Below are 22,868 nucleotides of genomic sequence, written 5' to 3'. Positions count from 1 at the left end.
ACATTAATATTCTTCCCTGCAGAAACCTTTTAACTGTGTGCTGTCTGTGATATTGACTAAACATTCTAGAAGCCCTTTTGATAAAGTTCTGCATCTTATTTCCTTAGAAATGGGTGTCACTAATTATTCATATTGACCTCAGAATTTGTTTACAACAACTAAAAAGTAAACAAAAGGACAAAAGCTAAATACTTACATAAGGAAAGATTTCTGGCAAATCTCTGGCTTATGCATTGTAACTTTCATTGGATTAACTGACAAAAGAACTAGATAATATTAAACTGCAGTTGATCCTTGAACAACATGAGTTTGAAGTGTATGAATCCATTAGTATGTGGATTTTCTTAGATAAATACAGTATAGCACTACAAATGTATTTTGTCTCCCTTATGATTTTCTTAATAGCATTTTCTTTCCTGTAGCTTACTTTATTGTAAGAATACAGTATATGATATATATGGCATACATAATACATGTCAATTGACTTTATATTATCCATAGGCTTCTAGTCAACAGTAGTCTATATGTAGTTAAGTTTGGGGGGAGTCAGAAGTCATATGTGTATTTTCAACAGTGTGGGAAGATGGGAGGTGGTGGTCAATGCCTCTAAGCCCCGCATTTTTCAAGGGTCAACTGTAGTTAGCTCTAAAGAGCTGAAAGTTTTACATTTTTCTCTCATTTAGTCCAGATTTGAAATTTCCATGCAGTGTATTTTCCTTCAGTTTTAGCTTTCTATGAATCTCGATTTGTAGTGACCCTGATGAAATAGGGTCAACACCACCAGGTGTTGGGTATTTTTATTGTAGTTAATAGCTCAATACACTCCCGAATCAGTTAAAAGCATGCTGTTGAAATGAGGTCTATCATCATCATATTCCCATATACAACTAGGAGCAGAAGATATCACACATTCAAATCTGTTCCATTTTAGTATTTATTTAATCTCAATGTCCTTGGACAAGGACAAAATCTAATTCTAATAGTAATTTACTCAGATAACATCTGACTAATAGCTTGCTTCTTCTTGGATATGATGTTGCAGGTTGGGATTTGAAAATAAAAAAAAAAATTACAGCTCCTATCATAAGGAACTGATATTTACTTATTACAAACTGAGTTTTAAGTAACTATACACTTTGATAGAGTTAAAAAAAATGAGTAAGACATGAGATCTGCTTCCAAGAAGAGCAATGTCAATTCATAACACTGACAATATGTTAGAGATTGCATTCCACACCCCCTCTCTCATTTATTTACTAATTCAATAGGTACTCCTTGAGAACCTACTATGTGTAGCCATAATGTAATAAGATTGGGATACGTCAATATACAAAACAGGCAATATTTCCTATCTTTGTGGAGCTTCATATTCTAGAAGTGGAGACAAATGTAGACAGTAAAGATAGTAAATAAGCAAATTTCTGTTAGAAGAGTTAAGGGACTCAAAAGTGACATTTTAAATAGAATTTTTGAGGAGGCTTTTACTGAAAAGTTATCATTTAAGCAAAAAATTGACAGAGGCCAAGAAGCATCATGGAAACACACATGAGATTGATGGAGAATGCCTGTGAAGAGGCCTAGAGAAGAATGAGTTGGGAGGAGAGTCCTGTGTGAGCTCGTCAGAAACTATATGTTTTGGCAGATTACCCAGAGTTTTTTTAGGAATGAGAAGGGATCTTAGCCCTCTATTCTGAGTGGACTTTAACCAGAGGAAAAACGTGAATTGAATTTCGTTTTTTTGTTTTTTGTTTTGTTTTGTTTTGTTTTTTAAAGCCTCAGAAATGCTTTCCTGAGTTAGGAGATATTAATGTAATATAAATCATACATTATGGTAGCTCAGTCCAAGGTGCTAACTATAAAAACAATGAGGAATGGTAGGGTTCTGGATATGTTAAAAGTAGAATTAGCCAGATTTCATGAAAGATTTTCTTTCTTTAACCTACTTTCTAATCTGCTCTATTCTATTCTTCACCAAACTTCTTGAAAAACAGCCAAGACTCATAATCTCCACTCTCTGCCCCATACATTAACCCACCCATCAATTAACTGAAAATATTCTTACTGATGTTTTAATTCTTCATCTTGTGGATTGCTGCACACTGCTCAAGTTGATCACTGTTTTGATAAGTATCTGACAATTATTAGATGGTCTCTAAATGGTTGGAGTGGCTTCTAGTACCTTTTCTCTGAGTCCCTTTTCTTCTTGTTTTATATGCTTTCCTGAGATTATCTTGTTTGCTGTAATGACTTCTGTGATCAACAAATATTTTTTCTCAATCTTCCCAAACCATAAAGTTGTATTTATTTCTGGTTGGGGAACTTATCTGCCTGGCCTCTAAATTCCTTAATCTCAGTATATCCAAATAGAGCTCATCTTATTCAGAAAGGCTCACGTCTGCAACCCCACCTTTTATTCTCCGTTTCACTAATTGTTTTTTTTTTTTAACAGTATCAAATTATTTATTTTTTTCTATTTATTTTTTTATTGGAGTTCGGTTTGCCAACATATACCATAACACCCAGGGCTCATCCCGTCAAGTGACCCCCTTAGGGCCCATCACCCGGTCACCCCAACCCCCCACCCACCTCCCTTTCCATTACCCCTTGTTCGTTTCTCAGAGTTAGGAGTCTCTCATGCTCTATCACCCTCACTGATATTTCCCACTCATTTTCTCTCCTTTCCCCTTTATTCCCTTTCACTATTTTTTATATTCCCCAAATGAATAAGACCATATAATGTTTGTCCTTCTCCAATTGACTTACTTCACTCAGCGTAATACCCTCCAGTTCCACCCATATCGAAGCAAATGGTGGGTATTCGTCATTTCTAATGGCTGAGTAATATTCCATTTTAAATGTAGACCACATCTTTATCCATTCATCTTTCGATGGACACCGAGGCTCCTTCCACAGTTTGGCTATTGTCGACATTGCTGCTATAAATATTGAGGTTCAGGTGTCCTGCCATTTCAATGCATTTGTATCTTTGGGGTAAATCCCCAGCAGTGCAATTGCTGGGACGTAGGGCAGGTCTATTTTTGACTCTTTGAAGAATCTCCACACAGTTTTCCAGAGTGGCTGCACCAGTTCACATTCCCACCAATAGTGCAAGAGGGTTCCCCTTTCTTCACATCCACTCCAACATTTGTTGTTTCCTGTCTTGTTAATTTTCCCTATTCTCACTGGTGTGAGGTGGTATCTCATTGTGGTTTTGATTTGTATTTCCCCGTTGGCAAGGGATGAGGAGCATTTTCCCATGTGCTTGTTGGCCATGTCTATGTCTTCCTCTGTGAAATTTCTGTTCATGTCTTTGGCCGATTTCATGATTGGATTGTTTGTTTCTTTGCTGTTGAGTTTAATAAGTTATTTATAGATCTTGGATACTAGCCCTTTATCTGATACGTCATCTGCAAGTATTTTTCCCATTCTGTAGGCTGTCTTTTAGTTTTGTTGACTGTTTCTTTTGCTGTGCAGAAGCTTTTTATCTTGATTAAGTCCCAATAATTTATTTTTGCTTCTGTTTCCCTTGCCTTCATAGATATATCTTGCAAGAAGTTGCTGTGGCCAAGTTCAAAAAGGGTGTTGCCTGTGTTCTACACTAGGATTTTGATGGATTCTTGTCTCACATTTAGATCTTTCATCCATTTTGAGTTTATCTTTGTGTGTGGTGTAAGAGAATGGTCTAGTTTCATTCTTCTGCATGTGGCTGTCCAATTTCTCCCAGCACCATTTATTGAAGAGACAGTCCTTTTTTCCAGTGGATAGTCTGTCCTGCTTTGTCGAATATTAGTTGACCATAAAGTTGAGGGTCCACTTCTAGATTCTCTGTTCTGTTCCATTGATCTATGTGCCCGTTTTTGTGCCAGTACCACACTATCTTGATGACCACAGCTTTGTAGTACAACCTGACCACAGCTTTGTAGTACAGCATTGTGCTGTACCCAGCCCTGGTTTTCTTTTTTAATATTCCCCTGGCTATTTGGGGTCTTTTCTGATTCCACACAAATCTTAAGATGATTTGTTCCAACTCTCTGAAGAAAGTCTATGATATTTTGATAGGGATTACATTAAATGTGTAAATTGCCCTGGGTAGCACTGACACTTTCACGATATTAACTTTTCCAATCCATGATCATGGGATATTTTTCCGTCTCTTTCTGTCTTCCTCAATTTCTTTCAGAAGTGTTCTGTAGTTTTTAGGGTATAGATCCTTTACCTCTTTGGTTAGGTTTATTCCTAGGTATCTTATGCTTTCTGGTGCAATTGTAAATGGGATTGACTCCTTAATTTCTCTTTCTTCAGTTTCATTGTTAGTATATAGAAATGCCACTGATTTCTGGGCATTGATGTTTGTATCCTGCCACACTGCTAAATTGCTGTATGAGTTCTAGCAATCTTGGGGTGGAGGCTTTTGGGTTTTCTATGTAGAGTATCATGTCATCTGCAAAGAGGGAGAGTTTGACTTCTTCTTTGCCAACTTGAATCACTTTTATTTCTTTTTGTTGTCTGATTGCTGAGGCTAGGACTTCTAGTACTGTGTTGAATAGCAGTGGTGAGAGTGGACATCCCTGTCTTGTTCCTGATCTTAGGGGAAAGGCTCCCAGTGCTTCCCCACTGAGATGATTATTTGCTGTGGGCTTTGCGTAGATGGCTTTACAGATGCTGAGGAATGTTCCCTCTATCCCTACACTCAGAAGAGTTTTGATCAGGAACGGATGCTGTATTTTGTCAAATGCTTTCTTTGCATCTACTGAGAGGATCATATGGTTCTTGCTTTTTCTCTTGTTGATATGATCTATCACGTTGATTGTTTTACGAATGTTGAACCAGCCTTGCATCCTGGGGATAAACCCCACTTGGTCATGGTTAATAATCTTCTAAATGTACTATTGGATCCTATTGGCTAGTATCTTGTTGAGAATTTTTGCATCTGTGTTCATCAGGGATATTGGTCTATAATTCTCATTTTTTGGTGGGGTCTTTGTTTGGTTTTGGAATTAAGGTGATGCTGACCTCATAGAATGAGTTTGGAAGTATTCCATCCCTTTCTATCTTTCGGAACAGCTTCAGTAAAAGTATGGCTTCTTCTTTAAACGTTTGATAGAATTCCCCTGGGAAGCCATCTGGCCCTGGACTTTGTGTTTTTGATGACTGCTTCAATTTCCTCCCTGGTTATTGGCCTGTTCAGGTTTTCTTTCTTCCTGTTCCAGTTTTGGTAGTTTGTGGTTTTCCAGAAATGCATCCTAGAAGATTGCCTAATTTATAGGCATATAGCTTCTCATAATATGTTTTTAAAATCATTTGTATTTCTTTGGTATTGGTTGCGATCTCTCCTTTTTCATTCGTGATTTTATTAATTTGAGACTTTTTTGTTTTTAATAAGGCTGACTAATGGTTTATCTATCTTATTAATTCTTTCAAAGAACCAACTCCTGGTTTTGTTGATCTGTTCTACAGTTCTTCTGGTCTCTATTTCATTGAGTTCTCTCTTCTCCTGGGTGTAGGTTTTATTTGCTGTTCTTTCTCCAGTTTCCTTAGGTGCAAAGTTAGCTTTTGTATTTGAGTTTTTTCCCAGTTTCTTGAGGGATGCTTGCTTTGAGATGTATTTCCCTCTCAGGACTGCTTTTGCTGTATCGCAAAGATTTTGAAGAGTTATATCTTCATTCTCATTAGTTTCCATGAATCTTTTTAATTCTTCTCTAATTTCCTGATTGACCCTTTCATCTTTTAGCAGGATGCTCTTTAACCTCCACGTGTTTGAGAGTCTTACAAATTTCTTCTTATGATTGAGTTCAAGTTTCAAAGCATTTTGGTCTGAAAATATGCAGGGGAGAATCCCAATCTTTTGGTATTGGTTAAGACCTGATTTGTGACCCAGTATGTGGTCTATTCTGGAGGAATAAAGTTGCATTTGAATGTAAAGTTCTGCAAATATCTGTGAAACCCAGCTTGTCCAGTGTTTCCTTTAAATTCCTTGTTTCTTTAGTAATGTTGTGCTTAGAATATCTGTCATTTGTAGAAAGGGCCATGTTAAAGTCTCCCAGTATAAGTGTATTATTATCTAAGTATGTCTTAACTTTGGTTATTAATTGATATACTTGGCAGCTCCCACATTAGGGGCATAAATATTCATGATTGTTAGGTCTTCTTGTTGGGTAGATCCTTTAAGTATGATATAGTGCTCCTCTTCATCTCTTACTACAGTCTTTGGGATAAACTTTAATTTATCTGATATGAGGATTGCTTCCCCTGCTTTCTTTTGAGGACCATTTGAATGGTAAACAGTTGTCCCTTTTATTTTCAGGCTGGTGGTGTCCTTAGGTCTCAAATGAGTCTCTTATAGATAGCAAATAGATGGGTCTTGCTTTTTTATCCAGTCTGAAACCCTGCACCTTTTGATGGAATCATTAAGCCCATTCACATTCAGAGTTACTATTCAAAGATATGAATTCAGTGTCATCATAATACTTATTCAGTCCATGTTTTTGTGGATTATTTCTTTGGGCTTCCTCTTTCTTTTACAGAGTCCCCCTTAATATTTCTTGCAGAGCTGGTTTGGTGGTCACATATTCTTTCAGTTCCTGCCTGTCTTGGAAGCTCTTTATCTCTCCTTCTATTCTGAATGAGAGCCTTGCTGGATAAAGTATTCTTGGCTGCATGTTCTTCTCATTTAGGACCCTGAATATATCCTGCCAGCCCTTTCTGGCCTGCCAGGTTTCTGAGGAGAGGTCTGCGGTTAATCTAATATTTCTCCCCTTATAAATTAGGGATCTCTTGTCTCTAGCTGCTTTAAGGATTTTCTCTTTCTCTTTGGAATTTGCAAGTTTCACTATTAGATGCCGAGCTGTTGGACAGTTTTTATTGATTTTAGGGGGGGATCTCTCTATCTCCTGGATCTGAATGCCTGTTTCCCTCCCCAAATTAAGGAAGTTCTCTGCTATGATTTGTTCAAATATGCTTTCTGGTCCTCTGTCCCTTTCGGCACCCTCTGGAACCCCAATTAAACATAGATTTTTCCTTCTGAGGTTGTCATTTATTTCCCTTAACCTTTCCTCATGGTCTTTTAATTGTTTTCTCTTTATTCCTTAGCATCCTTCCTTGCCATCAACTTGTCTTCTATGTCACTCACTCTTTCTTCTACTTCATTAACCCTCGTCGTTTGGACCTCCAGTTTGGATTGCATCTCATTGAATTGATTTTTAATTTTGGCCTGATTAGATTTAAATTCTACAGTTATCCACTCATTGCATCTGTATCTTTGGGGTAAATCCCCAACAGTGCAATTGGGAAATATCAGAAAGGGAGACAGAACGTAAAGACTGCTAACTCTGGGAAACGAACTACGGGTGGTAGAATGGGAGGAGGGCGGGGGGTGGGAGTGAATGGGTGACGGGCACTGGGGTTATTCTGTATGTTGGTAAATTGAACACCATTAAAAAATAAATTAAAAAAAATAAATTCTACAGTTATGAAGTCTCTTGAATCCTTTATACTTTATTCTAGAGCCACCAATAGCTTTATAATTGTGATTCTGAATAGGCTTTTAGACATCAAACTGTAATCCAAATTCTGTAACTCTGTGGCAGAGAGTACTGTTTGTACTCTTTTGTGATAATCACCCTTTTTGATTCTTTTGTGGTAAGATCTTCTTTCTAGTCATTTTGCTCAGTGTGGTGTGGCTAAAAACAAGTTGTACTGGAAAAAGGAAGAAAAAAAAGAAAAACAGACAACAACAACAACAACAAAAAACAAGGGGGATATCCTCTGGTTCTATATACTGTAAATCCCTCGACTTCCCCTGGAGCTTTCCAGTGCTGCTCTGTCCAGAACTTGCTCTTCCCCTGTCCTTCCAGCTGGTCTTCTGGGGGAGTGGCTGCTGTGCTCTCAGGTGTGTGAACCTGGGGGAGCTGCCCTGCCCTCTGCCAGGTACCAGGCTCAGTGGGAGCTGTTTACCCCCTGAGGACCCTGTCCCCTGGCACCCCCCTCCCCCCCCCAGGGCACAGGGTGACACCAGGAGGAACAACCCCACTGGCGGCGGCCAGCCCTCCAGCCCTGGAGTTAGCTCCTGCAGTAACCACGGCAGTCTCCCAGTCCGCAGGTGCCTGGATGCTCCCGGGCAGGGGGCACTGACCTGCACAGCTCGGGGGCGCTGGTGGCAGGAGCGTCCTCACCGTCCTATGTCCTCCCCGCCTCCGCCTGTCCCGGGGGGAGCGCAGGATCCCCGCTGTGTCCCCAGCACCCTGGGTTCGGGGCCTGCGCCCTTGGCATCGCTCCCCGGGCCGTGGCTCCCGAAGGCAGCAGGGCGCAGCCCCCTCCGCCCAGAGCCCCCCCCGACCCCCGGCTTCTCCCCGAGGCCCCCCAGGCGCTCCAGCCCTTTACTGCGCTTGGCCGTGGGGTGTGGGGCGCTGTCCCTGGGGCACCTCCTGTTAGTGACCCCGGGAGGCTGGGGGCCCCACCGCCCCCCTGCGGTCCTGCCCGGGTTCCTCGCTGAGCCTTTCCCTCCGGGAAGAGTCCGGTGCGGATTGTTACAGTTCCCGCTTCCCGGGTGAGCTCTCCTGTCCCGGGGATCCCGCCCCCCCCCCTTAGCCCAGCTCCTCGCGGGGCCCCTGCCCCACTGGATTCTTTTTATTATTTTTTTTTTCCGCCTTCCCACCTTGTTAGAAGCGCAAACCCTTCTCTCTGTAGCATCCCAGCTGTTCTCTCCTTAAATTTCAGGTCCAATCGTAGGTGTGCAGGATGGTTTGGAAGTTACCTAGTGAGTTGGTGGGGTGCGTGGGGTGAGGCCCCTGCTCCTCCGCCTGCTTGCCCCGCCCCCTCACTAATTGTTAACATCAAGTAAACAGCATCAAAGGCTAAAACACTTATCGCTGCTCTTCTTCCTGGTACTCTTATCCTCAATCCCAAAGTTACCAAATTGGACTGCTTCTAAGTCACAAGTATCTCCCATGCTCACTTTCTTCTTTTCATTCGAAATCCCATTAACTTATCTTTCTCATTATTTCTTACTTAGAACATTCTAAAAACATGTATATAGACTCTCTGCTACAAAACTTTCTCTCATTCCTTCCTTAAAGGGAAGAAGGTGCCTAACATTTCCATAGTTTCACGATTCCATTTGTGAGAATATTCAGCGCCTCAGCTGTGGCAGTCTTGTGCCACAATCGCCCAATCTGCCATCCCTGTTTTCTGACACGCCCATTTCACCTCAGTTTTGCTAAAAGTCACACCATTCTCCATACATCTCAAATTATTTCAGATACCATATCCATGTTTAATATGATTAATATATAAGGCTTGAAAGTACTTCCCCTCAATTCCTAGAAATAATGCTATTGGCTCTTCAAGGTGCAGCTAAAGGTCCCCTCCTCAGTAAAATGATTGAATGGTACACTTGTTTGGAGTCCAACATAAGTAACCTTGAAGCATCCTCAACCACTTCTACTCTTTCTGAAACCTTGTGCAGATTTTTTTACTTCAGTTGTTCTTATAGGTGAAATGAGAATGGTTATACCTATCTTATAAGATTATTAGAGCATTAAGTCAAATAATGAATACTACTTGTTTAGTAAAGAGCCTGAAACCTAATGAATACTGAATAAAGTATAGCTTTTGATAATTGTTGTGGTAGTGGTAGTAAAATAGACTTTCCAGGGTATGGCTCTTTTATTTATGCTTTGAGAACATTTTATTCATACCTCAGGATTGTCTTTGCAAGTTTGCAAGTGAACCATACAATTTCTACGTCCTCATTTCCAAAAAAAAATTGGCTTACTTTGGGGAATGAGGAGCTTAATTATTTTATTCATTTTTGTATCTGCATCCAGCACAGGGCCGAGTACAAATGATTGCTTACTTAAATGTGTATTGTATGAATCACAAGAGAAGATTTCTCTTAATATAATAGTGAAAGTGAAGAAAAAACAATGATTTAATAAAAGTTTTCTTTTAAACCTGATGCAAATCTATAAACAGCTCATACTGATGACAATAAAACTTATACTAATTGTGGGCTACAGCACATTATATCATTTGATTGCCACACAACCCTCTGAAGTAGATATTATTCAACAACATAATTTATAGTTGAAGATATCAGTACAAGCATTAAGTCATTGGCTCAGTTGACATAGGACATAACTGATAGATTGTAATAAAATCCAGAGAGTTTTCCTGTATATAACAGCAATTAAATATCGATCTCTGGTACCATATTCTTTCACTCAATCATTTTGTCAGGTATTTACACATTTCTGTTTCAAGCATTTTACTACATGCTGAAATAAATCAGTGAACAAGGCAAACAGTGGCCTAACCTAACGTAGCTTTAAGACTAGAGGTTTGTGTTCACAGTATGGCAGGGCATACATGCTAATAACACTGCTTCATGTGGGGTCAGTTTTAAGTATAAATCCAAATGGAAAATAAAAACAAAGTGTATGAGAATAACCTGATTTTGAAGGCTTATTCAATTTTTTTAAAGATTTTATTTATTTTTTCATGAGAGGCACAGACAGAGAGGCAGAGACGCAGGCAGAAGCAGAAGCAGGCTCACTCCCTAAGCTGAAGGCAGGCGCTAAACCACTGAGCCACCCAGGGATCCCCAGCTTATTCATTTTTTTTGACATTATAAGAGAAGCTTACATATTTTATCTCATTATAACTTTTAAAATTTTACAAAACCTCGATTTCATGAGGAAACCAAAATCCAGGGGACTGAATCATTTGACCAATGTATCACAGCTAATAAATACAGTATGCATGATTGAAACACAGTACTATCTAATTCTGAAAGATCATACCCTTTCAAACATATAGAAACTTCTAACTGACCTATGGCTATGCTCCTACTTTGATTTCAACTTGGACCCAGTAAAAGTAGACATAATCAAAATATCTCCTCCTACTTTCAACTCAGCCTCTCTATTTGCAACACAAGGTAAACAAAGATGTCATCTGCAAAGAAGTTGCTAGAAGATGGGGATATATATGCCATACATTTCTCCTAGGAGGAAGACCCCCCTCCCATCAGAGTTTGGAAAAACTAATATTTAACCAACTGCATGGAGGCCACTGAGCTTTTAAACACCTATTTCTTAATAGAGTTGTCCCGATTCATGTGTATGTAGGACTTGTTACAGCTTGCTGTTTACAGCAGACCTATACCATATTTGTAGCACTCCACTATTGCCCAGATTCTCAGAAACCTATTCAAAATATATACCCTTTGTGGATCCTCCAACTAGTGTTTATATATCTCTTTTCATGAAAATTAGTCATCACAGACCATTTCTTCAGTGATGTATAAAATGTGCAGAAGTATTTACAGATAAAAGAGATACTATGCATCCTTCCTCTAGTCACTCATTTTTATTTTTATGTGGTTTATATCAACCAGTTTCATCACCTCACATAAATATGCACTCATGGATGATATTTGTATAACATTGTACAGTTTATAACATAATAACATAATATTTTCTTTCACAATTTTCATATGACATAGCTGACTCTAAAATGATATATTATTTGCAAATGACTACAAGTGATATAACCAGTTTTGTAATAAAGCTTTTTATTTCCAGATCATGCAGTTCTATAGATTTTTTTCATGATTTAAAACATTTATATTCTTTAAAATAATAAGGAAAAACAATGGTAGTATATTTCATGTTACAAATGATCACTATACATCCATATTTTTCTTTTCTGAATTTAACATATATTAAAAGTCAGCATGGATTTTGTGGGTTGACAAGATATTAGAGCCTCGGGAATGCTGATTAGCTTAAAAAGTACCTATCCCAGGAAAAATTTTTTAAAAAGTGAAATGCAACCATGTATCACACTATTCCCTACTTTTAGTTATATAAAATATGGCTCTGAAATAATTTTAAATTTCACCAAAATTCCGGTTAAGCAGGGACTCTGTCATCATGAATTAGCTTCCCATTCCTAAAGGACATATATATATTCACATGGCAAAACCCTTCTGATAATCTCTTCATTCAATGCTTAACTTCTTTTTCTTTTCTACTAACATTAATAACAACAATAAAGTTAGTCCATTTAAAGTCTTCTCTACATTCTCTACATTTGAAGTTTCTGACTAGTTCTCAGCCAAATGCTTAGAAAATACTAGGTACCCAAACACCTGCCACATGGAAATGAAACATCATTCTGAATTTCATTTAGGTTCTGTGCAAACAATTAGGTTTTATGAGTTAACATTATATAGTTTTAATCTAAATTCAATTCAATTTATACTCTAAATGGTAATGAAATTATTTTGCTTTATTTTTCCTGACACGCATACAAAATTTAATATTCAAAATATACTTGTGATAGCTGTGTTTATTATATTCTATCATGCAGATAGAAGGAATGACTAATCCAAGATAACTAAATATTATGACAAAATTTGGGGTAGGGAAGTAACCCTGGCTTCCGAGTATCTTTCCTAAAGGCATTAGTTTTAGTACAATTGAATCAAGAGAAACAAAATCCTAACTAACAAAAATATTTGCTTCCATTTTAACGCATGAACACAAAGCTATGAGTTTGGAAGATATCCTTCTTTGCATTGTCTTTGGTGACACACAGCAAACTGTTAGACTAACATGGGGATCCTCTTTTTACTAAATGCTTAATGTATAACACAATGTGTTTCCTGAGCATATATTTTGTGTTTTGTTTCCTCCACAAACTACTCTATTAATAAGTATTTTCATGCTTACTGTATTATGATTATCAGGATATACTAGATAGGAGATAACAAAGAATGAGAAGAAAGCATTATTATTATATAAGGTTTACATTTTGGCTGTAACAATAAAAGTTTCATAAAAATGTCAAAGAAAGGGGATCCCTGGGTGGCTCAGTGGTTTAGAGCCTGCCTTTGGCCCAGGGCACGATTCTGGGGTGCCAGGATCAGGTACTGTGTCGGGCTCCTGGCATGGAGCCTGCTTCTCTCTCTGCCTCTCTCTCTCTCTCTCTCATAAATAAATAAATCTTTTTTAAAAATGTTGAAGAAAAATACATATAATTAAGTACTAGGTTATGCTATTTATTCATTATTACTGTAGACTAGTGAGAGGGACATATCCATTTGCTCTACTAAAATAAATTTAAATTAGGAGTATGATCTGAAATGGAGAAGAAAGCATTGAACAAATAATACTGTGAAGAGGCAATCAGAATAAATTTTAAAAATTGAAAAAAATAATGAAAATAAAAATTATAGATTTTTTAAGAGATCTACAAATATCATCTTAATGAAAGAATGGGAGGGTAAATCTGGTCTTCATAAAGTAGGAAAAAGAGATAAGAAGGCAAGAGCCCTCAGGAGCCAGCTAAATTTTAGTACTGATGTGAACTGCAAGATACAGACATACACATATGTGCAAGTAAAATGATTGTAGCTCAGTCACTCTCTGCAACAACTGCTTAATTTTTCCATGAAACTGCCTAACATACCAGACTCTCCATATCCCCCCACACACGATCATATAACTAGAACAGATTTTCTTGTTCCCTCAGTAAGAAGACTCCCAAGTGAAAAATTAGATTGATGACTTTACATATCTTTCTTGATTGCAGCCAGAAGTAACTTTGATCCAAAGTATAGATTTGAGAGATGTGCAAAAGTGAAAGGAATATGTAAAACATTTTGTGATGATGATGAATATGATTACGGATACTGCATTAAATGGAGAAATCAGTGCTGCATATAAACTCTGGAAAACAGAAGTACTATTGAGCATCGAAATCTGGAACAGAGATGCATCTTATTGACTCAAGAGTGGGTAGAAAGAAAATGTTTGCAATGTTTAATAGAAATACTCACTTTTAGACCTTCAGTATCACTGTTCATATATAAATAAAAATAATTTAGTTTCTATTCTGTCTATTCATTGCCCATTTTCTTTGTATGTCAGATGGATGAACATATTAATTAAACAAGGGATCAGACTCTAGTCGTGCTTATCATGTCATTATGGCCATGTTGGCATCCAGATATTCATGCTATTTATCTGAGTTGTTCTGCTTCCTCTCTAAACTTATATATGGGACTTTTATTGCCAGTTTACTATGAGAATCATGGTTATCTTCATACTTGCTTTTTTCCACATTAAAATCTCTCTGAATATAATTTTAACTCTTTCCTAAATGAAAATGCATGTTTTCTCTTTTTCACATGTGAAGCCTTCCAATCTTGGCTCACCTACTGATTTTTTGTGTGTGCATCTAACCAGTTCCTATGAGATGACAATTTGATGACAGAGTTTAATAGTTCTCAGTTGGGCCGTTAAATACTATCCATGGCACAGCAAAGGGATAAATAATAAGGTGAGAGAAAGAGAGCAAGCTCTGTTTACCCACGTAATCATTTATTTAAATGAAATTCCACAAGTAACTGCAGTCACAGTTGTTCTTATTCCAGCAATTTAGGACTGTGTTTGGACAGCTAAACTGCCTACTCCCAAAGGATGTCTTATTGAGAGAATCTTTAATTTTGCTGGGGGAGGAACTGGAATGCCACAAGCCATGTAGAGTCTTAGGGAGGGAAGCTCAGTAAGCTGATGAGTGAACCTGACCAACTACACAGAACACCTCTCTCCAAGGTCCACCACAAAAGTCTAGCAGGATTGGTTTTGTCTAAGAGGAGTTGTGAGAAAATTCTAGATGTTAGAGAATTTCAGTTTTCAAAAGCAGCTCCTATGACTGTGCAGGGGATACATACATAAATAGCTCAGGAAATGTCACAGTGAGCCTAGGGATGAAGACACATGTGTGGCCTCCCTGAAGGCTATATTATTTATCCTAGAGATCTTCACTGAGGAGAGGGTGGCCTTTGTATTTCCAAAAGTTGTGTTGCTCTGGGGGCCAGGGATGAGAAAGTGGCATTTAGTTTAACAGAAGGTTGTTATTGTGCTTAAAACTGTTTAGGCTTCTCTACCTGAATTATTTAAGTTATATTGTATACATATATTGATATATATCAATACACAATATGACTTAATTTCATCAAGACACAATGTTTCTAGACTGATATGTCTAGAGAAATAGCATTGTCTTTGTGAAAGTGCAGTACTTTCGCTGACTCCAAGTTTTTTGAAGATACCACTAACAAGAATTAAACTTTTCTCATACTTAGCAAGTCCCAGGAGGTAAGAATGATCGGTTCCTTCATTTTAACAACACATGATATGAGAAGGAATATCTTTTAATTATTTTCTACTAAGAAATCGTCTACTGTGAAGATTGTCTTTTCTTTTTCAAAGCATCCTTGGGCACTTGGGTGAGTCACTCAGGTAAGCACCTGTCTCAGGTCATGATCCCCAGGGTCATGGGATTGAGTCCCACATCCAGCTCCCCGCTCAGTGGGATGTCTGTTTCTCCCTCTGCCCTTCTCCCCTGCTTGTAATCTCTCTCACTCTATCTCCAATAAAAAACCAAAATCTTTAAAATAAATAAATAAATAAATAAATAAATAAATAAATAAATAAATAAGCATTGTATTCTATAGGGTCAGAATTCCATGAGGTAATATAGACATGTTTATAGAAATATTTATACTTCCAAATTGTGGACGTAATTACTTTGTATCTTGAATTATAATATTCTAGGAGTCAAAGGATCATTACATTAATTCCATTACTACACTCTATATTCTAATCTTGCTGGACACTGTAGTTGGAGAAAATTTTGGCTGTAATATTTAGCAGCATATATTCATCCATGGCAATAGTTTACAGTTCGATAAAGATCAATTTGCCTGTTTCTTTTATTTATTATTGTTTATTGCCAGTTTATTCATTTCTACTAAGAGGAATACTAATTTAGTATTCTCTTTCGGATACTTCAGGGATATCATGTCCATTAATGACTTCTCTGAATATTATCTGTATTACCTTTCTAACTGTAAGTGAAACTGATTCTGTGAATACTGACTGTATTACCTCAAAGAAATATTTCTTAGTAAGACTTCTTCAACTAGGGGATATGTCTCCAAATTGGTTGTGTTACCAAACATGCACTGTTTAAGTACTATACATAAATACAAGTGCTCAATTAATTTTTTATTTCAATTTTTACTGTGGTTCATGACCTAGACTTCTTAGTATGTGCCCTGATATACCACCAACCCCTTGAAAAACCTCTGGTATATGTTCAATTAATAACTGTTAAATGAGTGTTTCCCAGGGATGTATTGATTTTCCTCCTATGGGCTGATTCTGATTTTTTTTTACCAGTAACAATATGTAACTGATTCAAGTTCTTTACAGTTGAAGATGAAGTATTACCTTTTAGTTTTAATTTTATAGGTTACAAATTTGTTATAAAGAATCCTTAGGCAAGTCTTTTTCATCACTTTGGATCTCACTTCTCTAACCTGTACTTTGGAGAGTTTTATTCTCAAAATACCCCCTTATGTTTAACTATCTATTTATCACTCTGTGATTTGTTTTTTAATGTTACTGTACTGCCAAGGTTAGCAAACTATAGTTCATGGGCCAAACCAATACCTTCTTCTTGTATGGCCTATGAGAATAGGCTAGTAAGTACTTGATGTAAATATAGATGACATTATTAATTGATTTTATGATAGGAACTGCTAACTTCAAACATCAATTAAGAAAATGTTATCCCACTCTCCTTATTAGATCTATATCCTCCACCCAATAAAATTTATATGCAATCATTCTTACTATCTATTGAATTTTTGTCAGTTAAAATATTTGGAAAATTGTTTTCTCTCTATTAAGTTCCTACAAAATATCCTTGACTTTGCTTCTTGGCAACAAAGCCTCAAATATTTGCCCTTTACAAAATTTACTTGCTTGTCCCCATACAGAAAAGAATCAGTAAAGTTTTCAGGTGCAAAACGTGATCTGTGAAGCATCTGTTTTAGCATTACCTGAGAATATGCTAGACATACTAATTCTTAAGCCTTAGATATACTAAATCAGAAACCCTGGAGGTGGAGCCCAGCCATATGTATTTAACATGCCTTCAGACTTGGTTATAATGCACAGAAAATTTGCTGGCCATTGCCTAAAAATGTTCTTAACTATTGCATTTTGAAGCAAAATCATGATCATTTAATGTTTTAGTAAGTTGGATCAAACTTCAAGAACTCTTGACATATAGTCCAGTAGGAGAATAAACATGTCAAGTAACATATCTTTCTTTGGAGAAGATATAGGTAATAGGAAAATATAGAGAGAAATTTTAGATAAGGAAATTAGAATTCTGTCTCGCATATTTATGGTTTGTCAATGGGTGTTGCTTAACCTAAACTAAGTAAAGGGACACCCAATCAGTGTATGTTATTTTTTTCTACTTTCTCAATTGTTCTTATTTATTTTTATAAAAGTTTGTTTTTTTTTTCACTTTTTTGTCTTTAAAACTTTTATAAAAATGTAATCATTGATATGATTATACTTTGGACACAAAATATAGTAGTTGTGTTGAAATGGCAATGCTGATTTTCTTGCTGCTTCAAAGGATGATGCTTCAAAGGTCAACCAAAGGAATGTGATCAAGATAGCTTTCATGTTCCCCTCAGCTTTGACTAAACTTCAGACAGATTTCTTCCTGACAAAAGGCCCCTGACCTCACTTTTCTTATTGAATTTACTTTAGAAAACTTGCAATTGTAAATTCTTTCTCTGTTCCTTTGAAATATATGTAAATCTTCCAGCTTCTCCTCAGTAGTACCAGAAATATCTTTCTCAAGGACCTGAGAATCATCCCTTTGAAATATACATTTCAAAGGACATAACACTCCTGTCTCTCAGTCTCTGTGAGAGGCTAAAAGCCTAACTTCAATGAGTGCCAGTTATCAAATACAGAAGGCCTAATCACAGAGGAAAGCATTGGCAAACTCAGGGATAACTTGCTATGCTCAAGGTAGCTCAGTGATCAACCTTTTCACCCATGTCATCCCTTAGTGCTTTTCTACTTGGTCACACCAGACCTTAAGAGTCTTCTTGCATTTTGTTTCATTGGAATTGAGTTCACTTTCTCTCCTCTATTGCTGCAGGCTTCAATAAGGTCTTCCTTGGCTGTTTATCTTCGTTTAGTTAGTGAAACCTTTACCTTGTCAAAATAAAATGACAAAAATTTGAATTTTGGATTTGAAGGATATGCTTAAGAAATATTCTCCCCAATAAAGATAGAAGATATTACTTAGAGAAATCCCCTTTTATGGTAGAATGCTATATATACCAGATGAGTTACGCATATAGATGCTGTGAGAGGACAGGAGAGATTATAACTTTTCTTAGAGTGGTCACGGAAGACTTCATAGAGGAGGTGATATTTGAGGGGAAGGAGCTTCACATGTGTTTCAATTATCGGGTACTCCTAGAGTCTGGCATAGAGATTGGCCAAGGGTAGATACTTGATACCATTTTATAGAATAAGTGAATTGATACCTGGATGCCTACATAAATAATGAAGATTCAAAGACCCTATCTAGAGAAGTACTCATATTTAAGAACACAACATGGAAAAGAAAAAGATAGGGAGTTTTAAATAGTTATAATTGAAATAAAGTTAGAATTAAGAAAGGTATTTTCAGGAGGAGCAGTCATACATAATGCCAAATAATATAGACTATCTTGGAAGATGTGGTGTTTTCAATAAAGTAAGCATACGGTTTATAAATCATTTTAAAACTATGCTTACGAAGGGATTAAAATTAAATGTGAGAGCATAAATGCTAACATTTAGGAAAGAAAACTGATCTTTTGGACGATCTTCTAATTCATTTCTTTGCTCTTCTTTGCCAGGCTAGTTGTCCTCTACCACTGAGACATATCTGCAAAGCATCTCCTGAAGATAATTAGAAGCACAGGTTTTCTTGGTCATTCTAATTTTCTTAAATACCTTATATCTGATGTCTTATGTCTTATGTCTTAAATGCCTTATGCTTGATGCTATTGAACTTTTTTGTTTGTTTTTTGTTTTGTTTTTGTTTTGTTTTTTTTTTTCTTTTAACTTCCATTGAGCATTGTTATTGGATTTTTGGTATTTATGTTGGTTAACTAAATTTCTTAGTGGCAGTAGCTTCTCTATGTCTAGACTGGAAATTTAAGGTTTGTTTTTTTAAAAGATATATTTCTTTATTATTTATTTAAGAGAGAAAGGGAGAGCGAGAGAGCGAGAGCGAGCGAGAGAGAGCGCGCGCGAGAGAGAGAATCTCAAGAAGATTCCATACTTGGGCAGCCTTGGTGGCTCAGTGGTTTAGCGCCACTTTCAGCCCAGGGCCTGATCTTGGAGACCTGGGATCGAGTCCCACGGCAGACTCCCTGCATGGAGCCTGCTTCTCCCTCTGCCGCACTCTCTCTCTCTCATTAATAAATAAATAATTTTTAAAAAAAATAATAAAATAAAATATTAAAAAAGATTCCAGGCTGAGCTCAGAACCCAAAGTGGGGCTTGATCCTGTGACCCAGAGATCATGACCTGACCCAAAACCAAGAGTTGGACCCTTAACCAACTGAGCCACTCAGGCACCCCTGGAAATTTAAGTTTTTATGTGTTTTTAAACATTTTTAAAACCTTTATTAAAGTATAATTAACATCAAATAAAATGTTTGTGTTTAAATTTTCTCATATATGGAAAAACACATGAGTATTATTTCTGTCTGTTTCCGTCATGTATAAAATGAGGAGAATAATTCTTTTTACCTATGATAGACATCAATTTCTTTATTTGTTACATTTGCAACAAGTTCTCTAGTGCTGTGTCCATGCTGTACTTGCACTTTGGGGGAATGTGTCCCATCATTCTAGCCTCAGGGTCAACATTTTCTTACAAATCTTGCTTTTAGCCATAGTAATATTAAAAGTTCAACCTCTGACCACCGTGGTCCAATCAGTCTTTACCTGAAATTATTAACACCTTCCTTTGTAATCACACTTCCATAATAAAGTGATTTTGGTGCTTCTACTAACAAAATAACCCTCCCCATTCCCCAACTCTCTGATAGGCTAGAAGACCAATAGGAAGCCAATATGGAGAGAAGTAGATATGAGAATTACTGAGAAAGATTACTGTGAATGAATCCCATTATAGTTTTTCTTAGAGCAATCCCCACATTTGGCTTTCCTCTTTTGTTTGGTTCAGTTGGGTTTGTATGAGATTCATTAAAGTCTACATTTATATATTAATACTTAAGCTACTTTGAGTTGGATGTCTGTGATTTTCAAACAAAACCTATAACTTGGAGATTTCACTTGAAGGATGTTGGAGGATAATAAGAAAGACATATAATAACTGAAAACACTTTGGAGATATTGTTATTTCCACAGTAATTTGAAAAATTGTTTTTTAGACTTCTCTAGATTTTAGTTTTCTCACTTTTAAAATAAGGAAACAGAAATACATTTCTTATTTAAATTAAAAATGTCATAATTAGTATTTATGATTATAATTTTAGAAATGAAATTTACATTTAAAACAGTTTTAAGTCCAACAAAATTGAGCAGAAAATAAATAAAGTTACCATATGCCCCCTAACCCAACACATGCACAACAAGCTTCTTCCATCAACATCAGCACTAGAGTGGTATATTTGTTACAATCTACAAATCTACACTGACACACTATTATCACACAAAGTGCATGGTTTACATTAAAGTTCACATGGGGTTGTGCATTGTATGGATTTTGACAAATGTATAATGACATGTATTCACCATTATAGTATCATACAGAATAGTTCCACTATCCTAAAAATCCTTTACACTCTGCCTATTTGTTCCTTTCCTTCCCACTAACCCTTAGCTACAACTATTCCCTTTATTGTCTCCACAGTTTTGTTTCTTTCATATTTGTGATTCCATTAAAAAAATCACTTCTAAGATAACATTTACACTTTTATTTCTAAATTATTTAGTTTAGGGATTTGAGAGTCTAATCTAAAAAGAGTGGCAAGGTAATGAAAGGATGGATTCAGTGCTCCAAAGGATGTAATACTAGCAACTGTGTGACACACGCACACACACATACATACACACAAGAATGATATTGGGTGATAGAAAACATACTTTGATCCCTCCAGTCCCACAAACACATACATACGCAGATGTAAAAACACAAGACTGCCCAGATTCAGGTCACATTTTGGCAAATATGAATTGTTTAAAATGTTGTGAAAGGAAACCATTATCTTCCTGGTATGAGTTCAGTGTCCATGACTCGCCAAAAGTCCTCTTCATTTTTTTCTCTATGTTTTCTTTCTGATTTTTCCTAGTCATGCCCTGGAGAGCCTGCATGGTGATCAAAAGTGCTTCAGTGTCACAGGAGGCAAAACACAGGACCCACATCAAGCATTTTAGTACTTCTCACCCTTTGGCTGCCAAGCTGGAGCTGTTGTCAAGCAGGTTGCTTTCAGAGAGATCTTCAAAATCAACCATTACCTTGCACAGTTTCACCATGGCTCTCTTTGAACCTTTGTTTTACCACAAGGTCTATTTTTCAGGTGCCATAAAGTGCATCAGATTTAGGATACTCACTGGCAATTTTAGCCTAAACGGTTTAATACAATATATTAATTTTGTATCTATAATAAGAAATTATATCCTTGGGCTTATTGATCCCTTGTGTTGGCCTGGCAAATGCGTATTTTCCCTGTAGGCAATTTACATGGGAAGCGAAGTTATGAGGAATTTTTCTTATGCACAAAGAATAAGGATAGTTGGAATTAGATGAGGGGTTTGTATGTTAACTAGCATTGGAATGAAGGCCTGAGGTTTTCATATCCCATATAAGTTTACTCTACTAGGTAGGAGTGTGTGTGTGTATATATATATACATATATGATTAGTTTTTGTCTCATGTGGTTCTGCTTCATAGACAATTTCACCCTTACATGTACATGTTTTGATTGATACCATCTTGTTTTACTTGTAGGCAAAGTATTTGGAATATAGGTCTTTATGTCACACCCCTGGAGACAGATGGTCTGGGAGCTAGCTGAATGTTATTGTTGCTAGTTATGTTACTTTGAGCATGTAACTTAACTTGTCTACATTTTGGTTTTCATATATATAAAATGATAATAAATTGGAAAATTTCATTTTCCAATTTCAGTGCCTGAAATCACTCAATAAATGTACATAGCAATCACTCGATAAATGTAAAAAGCAATACTCACGTTAAATCACATTTTAATTATCTAATTTCTCACTGGAGATAATTTTTGTTTCTTTACTGTAACTGTACATCTTTTATTTGACTCAAGGTATGTGATTTATGTAGCTTCTATATAGGGGGGAAGAAGAGGGATATTGCAATGAGTGTTGAACATATTCATTGAAGGTTTATGTCAAATCAAGTTTGGGATGATATGATAGTACCTGAGCACTGAGGATATAAGGGAGCCAGTTGTGAGACAGAGGATAATGGAATGGAACAAGTGAACCTGTAGAATAGGGGAGCTGGTAAAAAGAAATGACTGAAATACAAGACCACCATTCTTGTTGCCTCTTCTCAAAACTAGCTTTTGCTGAATTTACATCTGACGTTTTTTCAACCTTCAAATATATTCTTGTTTGGGGCATCTGTTGGCTCAGTTGGTTATGTGTCTGATTCTTGAATTCTTCTCAGTCATGATCTCAGAGTCATGGGATGGAGCCCTGTGTTGGGCTCTGCTCTCAGCAGGGAGTCTGAGGATTCTCTCTCTCCTTCCCTCTCTGCCACTCCTTCTACTCACACTCTGTCTAACATAAATAAATAAATCTTTAAATATATATATATTCTTTTCTTTTTCTTGAGCTATTTTGAGAGGTATATTCTTTCTTGAGAATAATAATTTAGACCAGAGTGGAGAAAAACTTTTGATGACTTTTCGCAAC

General features: G+C 36.8%; 1 protein-coding gene across 1 annotated transcript in view; it reads left to right on the top strand.

Moving 5' to 3' along the window:
* DEFB110 (defensin beta 110) overlaps positions 1–21,403 on the top strand; it is a 29,098-nt gene extending 7,695 nt beyond the window's left edge. Inside the window, exons 2-3 of the transcript XR_005367813.1 lie at positions 13,597–13,798; positions 21,266–21,403. The gene's annotated coding sequence lies outside the window, so the exon portion shown is untranslated. The remainder of the gene's footprint in view (positions 1–13,596; positions 13,799–21,265) is intronic.
* The last annotated feature ends 1,465 nt before the right edge of the window (positions 21,404–22,868 follow it).

Source organism: Canis lupus, chromosome 12, assembly GCF_011100685.1.
Source record: "Canis lupus familiaris isolate Mischka breed German Shepherd chromosome 12, alternate assembly UU_Cfam_GSD_1.0, whole genome shotgun sequence".
Classification (NCBI taxonomy): Eukaryota; Metazoa; Chordata; class Mammalia; order Carnivora; family Canidae; genus Canis; species Canis lupus.
Note: the sequence above shows the minus strand (reverse complement) of the source record. Positions and strands in the feature narration are given on the sequence as shown.